Source organism: Arvicanthis niloticus, chromosome 1, assembly GCF_011762505.2.
Source record: "Arvicanthis niloticus isolate mArvNil1 chromosome 1, mArvNil1.pat.X, whole genome shotgun sequence".
Classification (NCBI taxonomy): domain Eukaryota; kingdom Metazoa; phylum Chordata; class Mammalia; order Rodentia; family Muridae; genus Arvicanthis; species Arvicanthis niloticus.
In genome coordinates this window covers 22,684,751-22,705,346 of record NC_047658.1, presented here as the reverse complement: position 1 = coordinate 22,705,346, position 20,596 = coordinate 22,684,751, and the positions used below count along the sequence as shown (strand labels likewise).

The 20,596-nt window shown below is 39.5% G+C and overlaps 1 protein-coding gene across 2 annotated transcripts in view; it reads right to left on the bottom strand.

Moving 5' to 3' along the window:
* The window catches only part of Nell1 (neural EGFL like 1), an 823,979-nt gene that overhangs the window by 789,953 nt on the left and 13,430 nt on the right, over positions 1–20,596 (bottom strand). The gene's annotated exons all lie outside the window — the stretch shown is intronic.

Genomic DNA, 20,596 nt, shown 5'->3' with positions numbered 1-20,596 from the left:
GCTTACAGGCTGATTACCGTGCTCAGCCAGCCTTTAGTGGTTCTCCGGAGTGGAATCTCAGTTCTCATGCTTCCCAGAACTTGCTTTATCTACTGAGCATCTCCCCAGTTCCTTTCCTCTGATTCTTCACTACAATACCCCTCGTGTTTTGACAAGTGCTTGGCATACAGTAGAAATTCACTGTGTATCTTCTTAATGGAAAATTACGTATTTTCTAGGAACTACTCCTGATGGTAACAGCAATTAGCACTAAATTTTAGTTTTCTCTTCTAAACAAGTTGTTTATCTAAATCAGTCTTTACCATTACCCAACACCCCAAGAGGATGCAAATTCCACGTGGTCTTAACTGATTGTCCTAGTTCAGTTTGTCCATGGTGCTTAGCTCCTCCAGATAAAGGCTCCTAAGAGGTTCTTAATCATTTTTCACTTGTGCTTCTGATGGGGAAAGAAACATGATTGAGAGAATCAATGTTGATGTTGGGACTGCAGATCTAGGGAACAAACACAGAGTTTATTTACTCCATTACATACATCTGCTCACATGGCCATTTAACTATTTTCTAGACCAATTTGATGCAGGTGTTAAATTGGCCCAGGGAGGGACTTGAAAACCCACTCAAAGTCTGCTTGACTCTTTTACTTGGCAAGAGCAAAAACACCTATATTTGGGAGACACTCGGTATGTGAATTGAACCACTCCACTAATTGATTAAATGCAAAGTTGCACTAAATCACTCCATTCAAAGTGGAGGTTGACTTATAAATGTTCCCAGAGGTAATTAGTGACTAGCCATATCCAATCAACAGAAAAAACAATTCAGACTTGGGCAACAGTGGATGTCGGGGAATCTGGAAGATCGACATTAAACAAACCCTTTGGGTAACTTCATTTTCCTCAGATTTTTCTAAGCATTAAGAGCTATCGTGCAGCCTTCACATCACATTGTGAAAACGATTACTACACAAGAGCATTCTGCAAACAGGAGTCGACTGTTTGATTCTCATCAGTTACTGCCCCTCTCTTCCTCTTCCTCAAGTCACCCAGGAAGCAGAAATTATTTCTTGAACATTCTCTAAACTTTATCCACACAGAACTACAAGGTACTTTTCTCCCCTTCCTTAGAGCATCAGAGGCCATGTGGTGTTTGCCCATCTACGCTGTGACCTCTGCTCCCATGTCTTCCACCAGGGCCAAGCTCAAAATCTAGCATGCAAAATGGAGCCAAATGTCTACAGTCTCCCCTGGTAGAAACTTACATTAGTCTTTGTTCTACCTTATTTTATGCAGCAAGTTACATGGAAAATCTTATCTCTTCTTTCCTTAAAAACCCTCCTCAAACAACCGCTAAAAAGCAGTTACTACTTTATGTAGCAGAGAAAGCAGTATCGTAAAGAACTTGTACTTGTGCATATTCCAATTTACGTCTGTCTGTGGTCATACCTGAATGTGACAATCTCATCTAATTCAATTTTATAAATTCAACACCAGGAGACACAGACTTGTAACTGCTTAGCCATGAGACATTGCCTGGAAAACCACACTTCCTGATTCTCAGATGTCCTGAGTCCTACTCAAAGCCAAACAGGGGCACTGCAAAGTGACATTTGAAAGTCCAATGCTGGCATTCAGGGCTTCCCTCAGCTTTGACACATGCTACTCCTACTCATAACCTCCCATTCCTCTTCCAGTGCATCCACACATCTAATAAAATAGATCGCTTTTCAAATAAAAGATAAATAAAACTCTTGCTAATCCAATTTATTGCACAAACACAATGGTAACAAGAGGGACTCAGAAAGCAAATCCTACCAGGCTCCAAAGTCAGCACTGGAGGAGCCAGCAGCTTGTGAGCCTTCAACTGAACTTTATCAACACTATGAACATGCCAGCACTGGCACAAATGCCTTCTCTCCCCAAGTGCAGATGCACACATAGCTGTGCATGGGATGGTGAGAGATGAGGTAGAAACAAAAGAAAGAATGTTGAACTTCTTGTTTACACTTTGACCTTTTGGAGGAACTTTTCCGTGGAGTTCAATTTGCCCACACTGCCTAAAAATGGTCCTTCCCTTTCCAGTCATAGAAACTGATGTGTTATGACACTGAAAGACATACCTATTGGCACACTTATGCTGGCGAGGATGTGGAGAAAGAGGAACACTCCTCCATTGTTGGTGGGAATGCAAGCTGGTACAACCACTCTGGAAATCAGTATGGCAGTTCCTCAGAAAATTGGATATAGAATTACCTGAGGATATAGCTAATACCACTCCTGGGCATATACCCAGAAGATGCTCCAACATATAACAAGGACATATGCTCCACTATGTTCATAGCAGCCTTATTTATAATAGCCAGAAGCTGGAAAGAACCCAGATGTCCTTCAACAGAGGAATGGATACAAAAAATATGGTACATTTACACAATGGAGTACTATTCAGCTATTAAAAATAATGAATTTGAGAAATTCTTAGGTAAATGGATGGAACTAGAAACTATCATCCTGAGTGAGTTAACCCAATCACAAAAGAACACACATGGTATTTACTCACTGATAGGCAGATGTTAGCCCAAAAGCTTGGAATAGCCAAGACTCAACACACAGACCACATGAAGCTCGTGAAGAAGAAAGACCAAGTGTGGATGCCTCAGTCCTACTTAGAAGGAGTAACAAAAGTACTCAAGGGAACAATTATGGAAACAAAGTGTGGGACAGAAACTGAAGGAGGAGCCATCTGGAGACCATTCCACCTGGGTCTCCATCCCAGGTACAGTCACCAAAGGTAGACACTGATGTGGATGGCAGAAAGTGCATGCTGACAAGAGCTTAATATAGCTGTCTCCTTAGAGGTCTGCCAAAGGCTGACACATTCAGAGGCTGATGCTCACAGCTAACCACTGATCTAATTAAGGGTTTCCCAATGGAGAAGTTAGAGAGAAGACTGAAGGAACAGAAAGGGTTTGTGGCCCCATGAGGAGAGCAACAATACCAACCAACCAGAGCTTCCTAAGGTCTAAACCACCAGCCTGGGAGCACATAGGGAGAGACTCATGACTCCATCTGTACATGAAGGGGAGGATGGCCTTGTCTGGCATAGGTGGGAGAGGAGATTCTTGGTACCATGAAGGATAAACACCGAGTGTGTGTGTGTGGGGGGGGTGAATTCGAGGGTGGGGAGGTGGGACTGGGGGGGTAGGTGGGGGCACATCCTCATAGAAGCATGAGGAGGGGGGATGGGCTAGGAGGTTCCTGGGTGGTGAGGGAAAGGGGGGTTAGGGGATAAAATCTGAACTGTAAATATAATATCCAATAAATAAATAAATAAATAAATAAATAAATAAATAAAAGAACAGCCTCAACAGTGTATTCCTAACCTGGTCAATATCAAAATAGCTTCTCTAATTTGTAAAATCTCAAAGCCCTCAGATATATTTATATTACAATAATTCAAACTGAGAATGAGAAATATTTCTTTTTTGATAAACACCCATGAGGCAAAATGGTGGCTCCTAAATATGACAGTGAACTGGTGAATGCACAAGCAGCTGTGATTGTCTGCACAAGACATGAATAAGATCAAGCCAGTCACCATCCCAGCATGGAAAAGGAGGGATTCATGAGCCTCTAACTGAGGAGCTATTGGTGGCTGATGAATTCAGGGGGAGGGGAGTCAGTTTTCTTTAGTGGGGTTGATCCTGAATAGGTGGGCCTTTAACAAAGGACTCCACTTCCATGAATAAATGGGCAGCACAAATTAGACACAGTGGATTATTTTTTAAAAGATTTGAAAAGCACACGAGGATGGGAGGCAGGTAGGGGGAATTAGTGGATCTGGAATAAATTAGGATAAGAGGTGGGGGAATAAATACGATTAAAATATATTGTATATGTATATGGAAATCTCTTTTATAAAACTTAATAAAATACATTTTAACAAAAAAAGAATCACATTGAAGTATTTCCAATAATAGTGGAACCAACCTGATATAGTTAAAGCAAACATGAAGTTTAAACATGAAGGGCTAGCCTTCCCACCCCAATAACCCCACCTTCAAGGACCCTAGTAAGCCTAAGAGCCATGGGCTCTGCCCTGCTCATCCACAGCTCCATCTTCCTTTTCGTCTGTGCCCTCAGCAGCAGTGGTCAAGAGCAGCACACTATGCCCCACCCCACAGCTCTGCCTGCTTCCCAGGAGGCCTGCTCATCAATAAAAAGACAAACAGCTCTGCCTGCCTTCTGGAAGGCCCAATCCAATGAACAACACTCAGGCCAACCAACAACAGAGATGACTAGATGGCAAAAGGTAAGATCAAGAACATAATCATCAGAAGCCAATGTAAAATGACACCATTAGAACCCAGCTCTCCTACTACAGCAAGCTCTGGATATTCTAAGAAGCAAGACTTAAAATGCAATCTCATGAAAATGATAGAGGCCTTTAAAGAGGATATAAATAATTCCCTTAAAGAAATACAGGAAACAATCAAACAGGTAGAAGCCAAAAAAAAATAAGTCCCTTAAAGAAGTACAGGAAAAATCAATCAAACAGGGATGAGAAATGAATAAAATGAGTCAAGACCTAAAAATGGAAATAAAACAATAAAGAAAACACAAATGGAGGCAAATCTGGAGATGGAAAACCTAGAAAAGGAAACAATAACTACAAATACAAGCATCACCACCAGAATAAAAGGCATGGAAGAAAGAATCTCAGACATAGAAGATACCATAGAAGGAATAGATACAATCAAAGAAAATTCAAAAAAGCATTCCTAACTCAAAACAGCCCAGAAATTTGGACACCATGAATAGACCAAACTTATAAATAATAGGAATAGAAGAGGGTAAATATTTCCAGTTCAAAGAGCCAGAAAACATTTTCAACAAAATCATAAAAGAAAAGTTCCCTAGCCTAAAAAATGAGATGGCTATAAACACACATAAAACTTACAGAATACCAAATAGATTGGACCAGAAAAGAAAATCATCCTACCACAAATAATCTGCCATAAACACTAAATGTACAGAATGAAGAAAGAATATTAAAAGCTGAAAGAGAAAAAGGCCAAGTAACATATAAAGGCAGACCTATCAGAATTGCATCTGACTTCTCAACAAAGATGCTAAAAGCCAAAAGGTTCTGGACCTTCTTGCAGACCCTAAAAAAACAAAGATGCCAGCACAGACTACTATACCAAGAAAAACTCTCAATCATTATAAATGAAGAAACCAAATTTATAAATTTGTTATAAAAACAAATTTAAGCAATATCTTTCAATTAATACAGCCCCACAGAGAATTATAGGAGAAAAACCCAGACACAAAGAAGGTAACTACACACAAAAAAAAAAACAAATTAATCAACTCACAGCAAAACCAAGAGAATCACACACACTCAGTAACACCTTCAATATCAAAATAACAAGAACTAACAATCATTAGTCATTAATTTCTCTCAACATCAATGGGCTCAATTCATCAATAAAAAGACAAAAACTACCAGATTGATACATAAACAGAATCTACCATTTGGCTGCATACAAAAAACACACCTCAGCAACAAAGATAGACACTATCTCAGCGTAAAAGACTGGAAAAAGGTTTTCCAAGCAAACAGACCCAGGAAACAAGCTAAAGTAGACATTCTAATAGTTAATAAAATAGACTTTCAACCAAAAGTTATCAAAAAAGATGGGGAAGGACACTTGATACTTATCAAAGGAAAATTCTACCAAGATGATGCCTCAATTCTGAACATCTATGCCCCAAAGGAAAGGGCAACCACATTCATAAAAGAAACTTTACTAAGGTTCAAATCACACATTGAACGCCAAACAATTATAGTGGGAAACTTCAACACCCCACTCTCACCAATGAACAGGTCGTTGAAACAGAAAGAAAACACAGAAACACTGAAACTAATGTTATGAACCAGGTAATTTAACAAATAATCGACAGAATCTTCCACTCAAAAACAAAAGAATATAACTTCTCAGCACCTCACAAAACTTTCTCCAAAACTGACCATATAATCGGGCACAATGAAAGACTCAACAGATACAAGAAGATTGAAATAACCCTTTGCATGCTATCAGATCACCACTGATTAAGGCTAGACTTCAACAACAGACACAACAGAAAGCCTACATACTAATGGAAATTGAACACTCTCTACTCAATGATAATTTGATCAAGAAAGAAATTAAAGACGTTCTAGAATTCAATATAAAAACAAAGCACAACACATCCAAACATATGGGACACAATGAAAGCAGTACTGAGAGGAAGATTCATAGCCCTGAGTGCCTCCGTAAAGAAATTGGAGAGATCTCATACTAACAACTTAAATAGCTCACCTGAAAGCTCTAGAACAGCTTCCGGCCTGGGCCAGAGCACTGAGCATATCTTGGGTGGCAGTTCTGCCCCCAACCTCCAAGAACCCAGAGGAAGCGGGGATCCCAGGCGCTCTAACTCGGGCAATATCTTAGGTAAGCAGACAGCAGGGCCTGCCCTAAACAGGGAGTAACCGGGACCCACCAAGGACCCAGGAAGTCACTCCCAGCCCGGAACACTGGTTCCTTCCAGTCTGGGCCAGAGCACTGAGCATATCTTGAGTGGCAGCTCTGCCCCCAACCTCCAAGAACCCAGAGGAAGTGGGGATCCCAGGCGCTCTAACTTGGACAGTGTCTTAGAAACTAGTTCTCGGATCTGAGGCCTGGACCAGACCTCTGCCAGGTCTGCTGTTGTGTGGACCCTGGATTCCACCTGAGACATACTGGAAGGTCCACTCAACCCAGAGCCACAGAGGAACAACTGAACTCAGAGTGTCAGACAACATATCCTGAGATATTCTAGAGGAGACACTGCACCCAGAACAGCAGACACCTAGCTGGACTGCTACCTTGGAGGCACCATATCCTGAGGCATCCTAGAGGTACCACTGTGATCAGTGCAGCTGGAAAAGATCGCAGAGACATCTGGACCCCTAGGAGATCAGACACAAGCTAGATAACTGGAAAGGCAGGCTTCAGTCAGAGACAGCAAGTACAGGCAGCACTAGAGTTAACCAGATGGCAAAAGGCAAGAGCAAGAATGTAAGCAACAGAAACCAAAGTTACATGGCATCATCAGAACCCAGCTCCCCCAACATAGCAAGCCCTGAACACCCCATCACACCAGAAAAGCAGGAATCAGAATTAAAATCACTTCTCATGATGATGATAGAGGGCTTTAAGAAAGACATAAATAATACTCTCAAAGAACTTGAGAGCACTGGTAGACAGATAGAAACCCTTAAAGAGGAAACACAAAAATCCCTTAAGGAATTTCAAGAAAATGCAACCAAACGGGAAAAGGAATTAAACAGAACCATGCAGGATCTAAAAATGGAAGTAGAAACAATAAAGAAATCACAAAGGGACAATACCCTGGAGATAGAAAACCTAAAAAAAAAAAGATCAGGAGTCATAGACACAAGTATCACCAACAGAATACAAGAGATGGAAGAGAGAATCTCATGTGCAGAAGATACCATGGAAAACATTGACACAACTGTCAAAGAAAATGCAAAATACAAAAAACTACTAACCCAAAGTATACAAGAAATCCAAGACACAATGAGAAGGCCAAACCTAAGGATAATAGGTATAGATGAGGGGGAAGACTCCCAACTTAAAGGACCAGTAAATATCCTCAACAAAATTATAGAGGAAAACTTCCCTAACCAAAAGAAAGAGATGTCCATAAATATACAAGAAGCTTACAGAACTCCAAATAGTTTAGACCAGAAAAGAAATACTTCCCGCCATATAATAGTCAAAACATCAAATGTACAAAACAAAGAAAAAATACTAAAAGCAGTAAGGGAAAAAGGCAAAGTAACATATAAAGGCAGACCTCTAAGAATTACACCAGACTTCTCACCAGAGACTATAAAAGCCAGAAGATCCTGGACCAATATCATACAGACCCTAAGAGAACACAAATGCCAGCCCAGACTACTATACCCAGCAAAACTCTCAATCATTATTGATGGAGAAACCAAAATATTCCATGACAAATCCAAATTCACACAGTATCTCAACACAAATCCAGCACTTCAAAGAATAATTGGTGGAAAAATCCAATACAAGGAGGGAAACTACAACCTAGAAAAAAACAAGAAAGTAATCTTCCAAAAGCCTTAAAAGAAGGTAGCTACACAAACATATCTTCACTGCCAATAACAAAAATAACAGGAAACAACATTTATTTCTCCTTAATATCTCTTAATATCAATGGACTCAATTCTCCAATAAAAAGACATAGACTATCAGACTGGATACGTAAGCAGGACCCAACATTTTGCTGCATTCAGGAAACATACCTTTGTGAAAAAGACAGGCACTACCTCAGAGTAAAAGGTTGGAAAACAATCTTCCAAGCAAATGGTCCCAAGAAACAAGCTGGAGTAGCAATTCTAATATCAAATAAAATCATTTTTCAACCAGAAGTAATCAAAAAAGATAAGGAAGGACACTTCATATTCATCAAAGGAAAAATGTACCAAGGGGAACTCGAAATTCTCAACATCTATGCCCCAAATGCAAGGGCACCCACATACATAAAAGAAACTTTACTAAAGCTTAAAGCATACATTGCACCCTAAACAATAATAGTGGGAGATTTCAACACCCCACTCTCAGCTATGGACAGATCATGGAAACAGAAACTAAACCAAGACACAATGAAACTAACAGAAGTTATGAACCAATTTGACTTAACTGATATCTATAGGACATTTCATCCTAAAACAAAAGAATATACCTTTGTGATGTCCCTCAACAGAGGAATGGATACAAAAAATGTGGTACATCTACACAATGGAGTATTACGCAGCTATTAAAAATAATGAATTCAAGAAATTTTTAGGTAAATGGATGGATCTAGAAATTATCATCTTGAGTGAGTTAACCCAATTCCAAAAGAACACACAGGGTATTTACTCACTGTTAAGCGGATGTTAGCCCCAAAGCTAGGATTATCGAAGACTCAACCAGCAGACCACATGAATCTCATGAAGAAGGAAGATCAAGAGGGGATGCCTCAGTTCTACTTAGAACGAGAAACAAAAATGTTCAAGGGAGCAAATATGGAAACAAAACATGGGACAGAAACTGAAGGAGGGGCCATCAGGAGACCACTCCACCTCGGTATTCATCCCATGTACAGCCACCTAAGCTAAACACTGTTGTGGATGGCTGGAAGTGCATAATCTGAGGAACATGATATAGCTGTCTCCTTAGAGGTCTGCCAAAGACTAACACACTCAGAGGACGATGCTCACAGTTAACCACTGATATGATCAGGGGTTTCCCAATAGTGAACTTAGAAAGAGGACTGAAGGAGCAGAAAGGGTTAGTGACCCCAGGAGGAAAGCAACAATACCAAAAACCAGAGCCCCCCAGGGTCTAAACCACCAGCCAGGGAACACATAGGGAGGGACCCAAGACTCCAGAGGTATATGTAGGGGAGGATGGCCTTGTCGGGCATAGGTGGAAGAGGAGTTTCTTGATCCCATAAAAAAATAAACACAGAGTGGGGGGGAATGTGAGGGTGGGGAGGGGATAGTGGGGGGGTAGGTGCGGTCACTAACTCATAGAAACATGAGGAGAGGGGGATGGGATGGGAGGTTTCTGGGTGGTGAGAGAAAGTGGGGTTAGGGGGTAAAATCTGAAATGTAAATATTACAACCAATTTTAAAAAGGGGGGGAAAAAAGAAAAGTTGTTAGAACCAACATCTTTAAAAAAAATGTCAGCCCCCTGGGGGTGGGAATTTTTTTTTCTTGATACTAAAACTTGTTCTGAGAATTGTATATTGCAGAATACACAGCCTTAGTGTATCTACTCATCAAGCATACTGAGCAGACCTGCCCAAACCTCCGATGTCCTGGAATTCCATCTGGATTCACTGAAGACACAGCATCAGAGGCTTATCAACTTACTCTTCCCCCCACCCCTCTTCTAATATCTCAACGCCCGTAATCAGCTTGAAAAAGTTAAAGAAGAGTCAGCGCCCCTATTCCCTGGGCTTGGGGACTAATGTGGTTAATAATGGTCTGTCTTTCTAGGGAAAAGTAGTGGTTTTATTGGAACAGGGAGGATTAGCTAGGACTTATTGCATAGCCATAACCTATTGGTAGAAATCTGTATAATTATTATCAAGATGAAGTTATAATTTCTTAAATGGTACAAAATTTACTTTGATTTCAAATTTAAGATTTTCATTGGTATGAGCTCCTTATTAATATAAAAGTGAGATGAATATTGATACTCTCATGGGCAATGTGCCTGTACAACACATTTAGGAATACAAGGCCTAGACCCAGTCCTTCCTTAACCTTTTTAACTGATTTGGGACAGTTAACCTATGAGTTAAGGGACTAGAGCAAATTTATGGCTTTGAGTTTATTGTTAGGTTTCCCATATTTTATTTAGAAATAGCTGAGAGGAGTGTACAGACAACAGTCCAGGTGGCCTTACATGGATAGTTGGTTTTCAAAACGTCAGAAGTCCATAGAACTGATGCTACAAATATTTATATATTAATGTCCATTCTGATTAGAGACCTGTGTGCTCCTGACAGCTTCCTATTGTGGATTCTAAGAAGAAATTGAGCATCCTTGGAGTTATGCCAGTTGTGTGGTGACAGCCACTAGGCAAGAATTGCCTCTTTCCATCTACAGACAAATTACTGTCCAGAAGAGGACACACATGCAGAATAGTCGACTGATTATATCTGCCTAGACAGAGTAATCAGCCCTTAATAATCCTGCATCACTAAGGTCTGTCAGATGACTCTGGGCCAGAAAGCTGAAGATTTGATGCTTGAACATTAGGTAGTATAGGGGCTTCTCAGGTGTTCAGCGGTCTCTATAAATTGGCTAAGTTTTAGAAGCTACATTTAGTGCTTCCCATAACTTCAGTTAACTCAGTCATTCCAGATTTCTGACGGGGTTGAAGACCCATAGTCTCATAGCCAATCCTGGCTATTTACTTTGAGAGAAAAGATCTGAGTAGATAGTTTTCAGCTGACATTCATTCTAAAGCCAAAAAAAAAAAAAAAAGCCAGGATCAAAAGTAAGTGTTTTAGTTAGAAGAGATGACAGAGGTTCTGGTTAGTCAACAAAATGATGGACTGGGTATTAGGACTATCTTGTACCTCACTTGTACAAGGAATAAGTATGCTCTAACTGTATTTTGAGAGAAAAGTTTTACTTTAACAGGAAGAGTGATATGTAGGAGGAGCTAAGTGGGAAGGAATATTGAGAGGAAGAGATGGAGTAAGGAGAGAAGATGAAGAAGAGGAGAAGCTAGGTGATGAGAGAGAGAAAGAGAGAGGGGGCATGGAGGCAGATGTTCACATGTCTCCGCCAGTCAAAGATAGTTTTTATATCTAGGTTGGGTATTGGGTTATGCTTCCGATTGAGCATTACCAAACTTATAAATCCTTTGATTAACATCTTTAAAAAATTGTATAAAAGCAAAAAGGAAAGGGGGGGCATGGGAAAGGGGTTTTCTAGGGAGGGGAAATGGGGAAAGTGGATGGCATCTTAAATGTAAATAAAATAAAATAAAATAAGAAAAAAAAGAAAGCTCTAGAACAAAAAGAAGCAAACACACAAAAGAGGAATAGAGGGCAGTAAATAGCTAAACTCGGGACTGAAATCAACCAATTAGAAACAAAGAGAACAATAGGAATAATCAACAAAACCAAGAGCTTGTTCATTGAGAAAATAAACAAAATGTGCAAGCCCTTAGCTAAACTAAAGAAAAGAAACAGAACAGTATCCAAATTAATAAAATCAGAAATGAAAGGGTACACATAACAACAGAAACTGAGGAAATCCAAAAAAAAAAAAAAAAAAAATCAAAAGGCTATACTCCACAAAACTGGAAAATATGGAATAAATAGATGGTTTTCTAGACAGATAGCACATAGATCAAGATTACTATTTAAACAATCCCATAACCTCTAAGGAAATAGAAGCAGTCTCCCAACCAAAAAAAAAAAAAAAAAAAAAAAAAAAGCCCAGCACCAGATGGTTTTAGTGTAGAATTCTACCTGACATTCAAAGAGCTAACACCAATACTCCTCAAACTATTCCACAAAATAGCAACAGAAGAAGCATTGCCTAATGCATTCTATGACCCCACAGCTACCCTGATACCTAAATCACAAAGACTCAACAAAGAAAAAGAACGTCAAACCAATTTTACTTATGAATATTGATGCAAAAATACTCAGTAAAATTCTTGCAAACCAAATCCAAGAACATGTCAAAAACATCATTTACCACAATCAAGTAGACTTTATCCCAGGGATGCAGGAATAGTTCAATATATGAAAATCCATCAATGTAATCTACTATATAAACAAACTGAAAGACAAAAATCACATGGTGGTTTCATTAGATGCTGAAAAGCCTTTGACAAAATCCAACACCTCTTCTTGTTAAAAGTCTTGGAGCAATCAGGGATTCAAGGAGCATACCTAAACATAATAAAAACAATATATAGCAAGACAGTAGCCAACATCAAATTAAATGGAGACAAACTTAAAGTAATTCCATTAAAATCAGGGACGAGACAAGGCTGCCTATTTCCCCCTATTTCTTCAATGTTGTTCTTGAAATTCTAACTAGAACAATAAGACAACAAAAGGAGATCAAGAGAATACAAATTGGAAAGAAAGAAGTCAAGGTACCACTATCTGAGGAGGATATGATAGTGATAACATAAGTGATCTCCAAAATTCTACCGGAGACCTCTTACAGCTGATAAACACTGTCAGCAAAGTGGCCAGATATAAAATGAACTCAAAGAAATCAGTAGCCCTCCTTTATACAAATGATAAATGGGCAGAGAAAAAAATTAGGGAAACAACACCTTTCACAATCGCCACAAACAATATAAAATATCTAGGTGTAACTCTAATCAAGCAAGTAAAAGATCTATACAAGAGCTTCAAGTCCCTGAAGAAAGAAATTGAAGAAGATATCAGAAGATGGAAAGATCTCCCATGTTCGTGGATTGGTAGGATTTACATAGTAAATAGTCATCTTGCCAAAAGCAATCTACAGATTTAATGCAATTCCCATCAAAATACTAACACAATTTTATTACAGAGATTGAAAAAACTCTCAACTTCATATGGAGAAACAAAAACCCAGGATAGCCAAAACCAATCCTGAACAATAAAAGAACCTCTGGAAGAATTACCATCCCAGACCTCAAATTGTTCTATAGAGAAATTATGATTTTTAAAAAACTGCATTGTATTAGTACAGAAATAGGAAGGTCCATCAATGAAATAGAATCGAAGACCCAGAAATAAATCAACATATCTGTGGACACTTGATTTTCAAAAAAGAAGCCAAAATTATACAATGGAAAGAAGAAAGCATTCTTCAACAAATGGTGCTGGTCTAACTGGGTGTCTGCACGTAGAAGAATACAAATAGATCCATATTTATCAACTTACACAAAACTCAAGTCTAAGTGGATCAAGAACCTCAATATAAAACTGGATACATGAAACCTAATAAAGGAGAAAGTGGGAAAAAGCCTTGAATGCATTAGTGCAGGAGACAACTTTCTGAACAGAGCACCAATGGCTCAGGCTCTAAGACCAACAATTGATAAATGGGACCTCTTGAAACTGAAAATTTCTGTATGGCAAAGCAAACTGTCAATTGGATCAAACACCAGCTTACAGACTGGTAAAAATATTTTCACTAGCCCTACATCCAACAGAGGGCTAATATCCAAAATACATAAAGAACTTAAGAAGTTAAACTCCAACAAACAAAATAATCCAATTTAAAAAATGGGCCACAGAACTAAACAGAATTTTCAACAAATGAATATCGAATGGCTGAGAAGCACTTAAAGAAATATTCAATATCCTTAGCCATCAAGGAAACGCAAATCAAAACAACATTGAAATTCTACCTTATACTAGTCAGATTGTCTAAGGTCAAAAACTTAAGGGACAGCACATGCTGGAAAGGATGTGGAGAAAGAGAAACATTCCTCCATTGTTGGTGGGATTGCAAGCTGGTACACTCTCAAAATCAATCAAGCAGTTCCTTAGAAAACTGGAAATAGTTCTACCTGAAGATCCAGCTATACCACTTCTGGTCATATACCCAAAAGATGCTCCAACATATAACAAGGACACATGTTCCACTATGTTCATAGCAGTTTTATTTATAATAGCCAGAAACTGGACACAACCCAGATATACCTCAGCTGAAGAGTGGATAAAGAAAATGTGTTATATCTACACCGTGGAATACTATTCTGCTGTTAAAAACAAGGACATCATGAATTTTGCAAGCAAATGGATGGAGCTAGAAAATATCCTGAATGAGGTAACCAATACTCAAAAGGACAGACATGATATTTATTCCATGATAAATGGATATTAGCCATAATGTACAGAATACCCATGATACACTCCACATACCCAATGAAGTTAAATAAGAAGGGAGGCTCAAGCAAGGATGGTTGAATCACACTTAGAAGGGGAAACAAAATAGTCATAGGAGACAGAAGAGGGAAAGAATTTGAGTGGGGGGTTGCAGGGCATGGATGCAAGATCAGGTGCAGAGAGAAACAGGAGAGAGGCCAGGTTGGCCAGGAGAATTAATGAAAATCTGCAGTTACCTGGGGTGGAAGGGAGAGGAGAATCTTTAGGAAGTCCCAGAGACCTGGGATAAAAGAGGTTCCCAGGAGTCAATGTGGGTGACCTTGGCCGAGATGCCTAACAGTAGGAACAGGGAACCTAAAGAGGCAATCTCCTGTACCCAGGCAGGTCTCCCCAGTGGAAGGATAGGGACACCAACCCACCCACAAAACTTTCAACCCAGTATTTGTCCTTTCTTAAAGAAATGCATGAATGGAGCAGAGACAGAAGGAAAGGCCAACCAATAACTGGCCCAACTCGAAACCCATTCCATGGGCAAACACCAATCCCTGACACTATTAATGATACTCTGTTGTGCTTGTAGACAGGAGCCTAGCATAATTGTCCTCTGAGAGGCTCTATCCAGCAGTTGACCTAAACAGAAGCAGATACCCACAGTCAAACATTGGACAGAGGTTGGGAACTCTTATGGAAGAGTTGGGGAATGGATTGAAAACTAGACGTAAATAGGAACACCACAGGAAAACCAATGCAGTCAACAAACCTGGACCCCTGGGAGCTCTCAGAATTTGATCCACCAACCAAAGAACATACACAGGCTGGAACAAGACCCTCCCTCCCCTGGGCACATATGTAGCAGGCAGGTAGCTCAGCATTCATCTCCATGGCTGCCCTGTCTAGCCTCAGTGGGAAAGGATGCACCTAATCTAGCAGAGACTTGATGTGTTGGGATTAGGGGATACCCAGAATGGGCCCTACCCTCTCAGAGAAGAAGGGGAAGGGAGTGAGGAAAAGGGACTGAATAAGGGAAGGACTTAGAGGGGGAGCAACATTTGGGATGTAAACAAATTAATTAATTTAAGAAAAAACATGAAGGGCTAACTCATCCTCTATCCCTTCACAATCTTGTTCTCCTAAACACACAGGCACACACATACATGCACACATACATACACATCTGCACACACATATACACACATCCAAACACATGCACACATGCACACACATTCACACTTATACACACACCATACACAAACACATACATACAAGTACACACATACACATATACACAACTGCATTCATGCAAGCACACAACACAGCTAGACCTACCACCTTAAGACATAAGGATATAGTAACAATAACTCATAGTATACCGTGTTCAGTCCCAGAAGTTGGTACACTTTGATTTACTTCCACCTCACTACAACTGGACTTCACAGAAACTATTTTCACTGCTGTATTATCAATGTGTACATGGAGAGACTTAGGTAGAAAATGTAGATGGCTTTCTAATTAACATGGAGCACTGACCTTGAGTGATAAGATCTTACAGTCTAGTGCATTAGCTGGATGGAGCTGAAATGGGAAAGCCTGTGGAGGCTCCCTGGACCTGCTCTGTCTAGTTAGGTAACCTCTAGTCACACACAACAGATAAAATAGGGATGGTGCAGCCAAAAAGTGGATTTTAATACTTTATCACTTTAATTCACTGGAACTCTAGCATTGGTGAAAGGGAGGTTTTGTGACACTAGATGCCATTTGATGAAAGGTGGCACAAACCTTGTGATACAGGAGAGATGAGCTGATGACTGAGAAAGCATCCAGACTGCTGCCTTGGAAAAGGAACTTAGGCAAAGCCTAGCACTGTCAGAGTTGAGAACAGGAGGCTCAGAATCTGGGGAGACCGAGAATCTAGGTTTGTCAGATAAGATATGAGAGACTACTGCCTTTCACAAAGAAAAAGCAAAGGTCTTCCTTAAAGTCTGCAGCCAGCTGGGTACTAATGGATTCATACATGTGAAAATATTGCCCAGAGATAGAGCAGAGTAGCCAAGACTACAGCAGCCAACGCACAAGAAGAGTGTGTGTTTCCAGCAGCCCAGAGAGAGCTACCATTCCTTGGGTGGAGTATGTCAGAAGTTTCACCTCAGTGATGGGAAATAATAGTTCAACATCAAATGAACACTCCTCTGGGACATTCTGTGCAGCCTCAAAAGTAGAATCTAAAAGCTTAACTGTTTCCCAATAATTTAACTATATTCTAGAACACAACTCAAAGAACATTTAGGAAAACTTCACAATGGCTAACACTCAATGAAAAGTGGTTTAGGCATGTAAGGCACAGGCTACAAAAAAAAAAAAAAAAAAAAAAAAAAAAAAAAATCAGTCAGCAAAAACTGACCCAGGAGCTATAAAGATAAGTCAGCAAGCACAGTGTTCGCTGTGCAAGCATGGACATCTTAGTTTGGACCACCAGCAACCAAGCTAAAGACTGACATGGAAATGTGTGCTGCTACATTTCCCTACTCATGGGAAGGGGAAACAGAGACAGGCATGGCTCAGGTGCTCGCTGGACCTGCACATACAGGATGAGAATACACACAACCCCAGCATGGGAAGTGGAGTGGGCATGAAGCCCCACCTCTAAACTGATAGGATGGGGTCAATCTTCTTTAAGGGTTTGACCCTCCATACATTGACCATACTCCAGTGGATGGACACACAGCCAAGAATATATGATTAGCACAAGCTGGGCTTGGAGGGGTCAAGAAAAAAAAGAGGATGCCAAGTTGGATGGGTAGGCAATAGGGATGAGTATGGGAGGGGGTGATTGAAACAAAAACAAAAAGACAGTAAAGATATCTGAAGGCTAAATGGCCAATTTTTTTAGATTTAATGAAACTCAAATCTATCCTATGCAGAAGAAATATGGTAACAAGTACAGTGCTATTCATCATAAATAAAATACTTAAAAATCAGTAGTAAAGAGAAAGCCTTAGGAAGCACATGGAAGATAGGTACATTATCTCTAAGAAAAGCACAGTGACACAGCAGATCTTGAGCTAGGAACAGCATGAATACGAATGAGAGGAAATAAACTGTCAACCCGGAGGTTTGTGCTCAGCAACAACGTATTTCAACATTGAAGGAAACATAAAGACTGTTGCAAATATATAAAATCCAGAGGAACTCAGCACCAGGAGACCTACGATCTAAAAAATGTTTAAAGAAACACAAATTTACACAAGGGATACAAAATACACAAAACAGTAACCAAATAGACAAGAATAAACAAAAGATAGGGTTTTTTTTTTTACTTGAATTGATTTAAATAATTAGCTAGTTAAATAAAAATAGTAAGAATGGGGTCTGGAAAGATGGTGCATTGATTATAAGCCCTGGCTAATTCTCCAGAGGACTAAGTTCAGTTTCCAGCACCCACATGGCAGCTTGTGACCATTTGTAACTCAAATTCTAAATTCTAGTGTCCTCTTCTAGCCTCCAGGGACACAAAACATGCTCATGGTCACATACATACAGGCAAGACGTCCATACACACCACACACACATACCACATATACACACATACACACACACATTCACACATACACACAAACACACATACTCACAAACATACACATACACACATGAACACACATACATACACACACACATACACACACACATGCACATACACACACACACACACAGAGTAAAAATAGGTCCGAGCACTTGGTTGAAGAGTACTTGTCCAGCATGTGTGAGGCCCTGGCTCCTACTCCAAGCACTGCCAATAAAAACAATGGTAACAATGCAGGCTGCCATACAAATAAAAATAAAAATATGTTGCAATGGCAGTTCAAAGGTCAGGAAGACAGAAGTGGACTACTGAAATGATCTTACACATAAATGTGACAGTGTGTCATTAGAAAGTAATGGTAGTATAAAGACAGATTTTGTGTGCCCTGGAGCAACCACTAAAGTCACAAAACAGAAGGTTGTATTAAGAGACCAATAAAGAACATAAAATGGAATCATTTTAAAAAAAAAAAAAGCTATCCACTTAATCCATAAGACAGAAAATGGAGAGGAGGAAGAACAGAAGATGGAATATGAGAAAGAAAGGAGGGAAAGAAGGCAAGGGGGAAGTCCCTCTTCCCAAAAGGGGGAAGGGAGGGGAGAGAAGGGGAGACTAAGGAAGTAGGGGGAGGGAAGAGAGGAGAGTGGCAGGTAGAAAAATAAAACAGAAAAAGACAAGTTTAAACAACTACATTAACAGTCACACTAAATATAAACTAAACAATATAATGAAAAGATTTAGGTTGTCTGTTGATTTTAAAAAATAAAAAGGTGGGCTGGAGAGGTAGCTCAGGAACCATGAGCACTGGTTGCTCTTCCAGAGAGCCCAGGTTCATTTTCTAGCATCCATATGATGCCTCACAAATTACCTGTAACTCCAGAGAGTCCAGTGTTCACTTCTAGTCTCCGTAGGCACTACATGCATGTGGTGCACAGACATGTATGTGGACAACGTTCATACACATAGAATAAAAATAGATTTTTACAGATAAGTAATCAATAAATAATGCTAGGAGTCCCTCTTCCCAAATGACTCTAACTTGTGTCAAGTTGACATAAAACTAACCAACACATAATAAAATGGCAAGCCCCAGCTATACATGTATTCTAAGGAAAGCACCTTAAAACTAAAACTCAAAATATCTATAATCAGTGAGAGAAATTCAGACCAGAAATCTACATACCATAAAATTCTATTTGTAGAAAGTTCTAGAGAGTGTAAATTAATCTATAATGATAGCAGAACCGCAGTTTTGGGAGACAGAGATGGGGAAAAATGGGTGATGGTTTGCAGTGACAACTATATTCTTAATTATTATGGGATGGTTCCACATGTGTATTCATATGTCAGAATCACCATATCATACTGTTTTAATACACACAGTTTATCATGTCAATCATACCTCAACAGAATTGATTAAGTTCTAATCTAATATGTGAATGGAATAAGTTATTAACTCTGGTTTTGGCTTTAAATATTATAAATTCTAATATATATATATTGATTGGCATAGGTGAAAACTCCAAAGGTAAAATTTTGCTTTTGGAGATTTTGAAGAATTTGTTTTTAAAGTTTTTGAAGAATTTTGAAGATTTTGTTAACAAAAGGTAAACCATCTTAGCAGTAACTTTCCATGTCAACCACATGTTGAAATGAGAATATTTCACAATGAAATATCTTTGTAATTTCACTGGCTTCTTTCTACTTGTTCAACATGGCTCCCCTAAGACATGAGGTGTATCCATTGCACATTCTCCTGGACAGTTCTCCACCACAGAGGGAGATTTAACTGAACTACTCAGAACACAGTAGTGTTCACATTTCTACCCAGCAATGGGTAGTCAGAATAACATCCCTCCCAAAAAATGTCCACACTTTAATCATCAAGTAAATAAGTCATCTTACTTGGCAGAAGAAACTTTGAACATGATTACTTTCTGGGTCTTGAAATGAGGCCACTGTTATGTTTGATTCGTTTGAGTGAGCCCAGTGCAATCGCAAAAGTTCTGACAGAGGGGAGAGGGGGACCCAAGAAGACAGTATGATGAGAGAGGCAGAGGTAGGAGGCAGTGTGACAGCGGACACACAGGCTGGAGCACTGTATTGAGTCCAGGAGGACGGTAGCTATGGAATGTGGGGAAAGCTCAGTTATGCATGAAGAACTCTGCTTTTTAGTACCCCAACATCAGTTCCTGAGAGCTCACTACAATGTCCAGAATTCTAAAATAATTACATTTTGATGTAACTAAATTTGTGGTCATGTTTTATAGCAACAGTAAATAAATAACACAGCTTCTGTGTGTGTCTGACTTTGGGGTACTGCTATAACCAATACCCAAGAATTGGGGAAAGGCTTTGACTTGGGTAACAAAAATAGCAAAAAATGAAAAATAAAAATAAGTCTGAAGGTTGTGGTGGAAAATGCCTCCCACAGACTGTAAATAGAACTTCTGAGAAGAAAGTGGAGAACACAGTAGAGAGCCTGCACTGCCTGAGAATATTTAATTGTCGTTAAATATGTACAGCTGCAAATGCTCAAAGGCC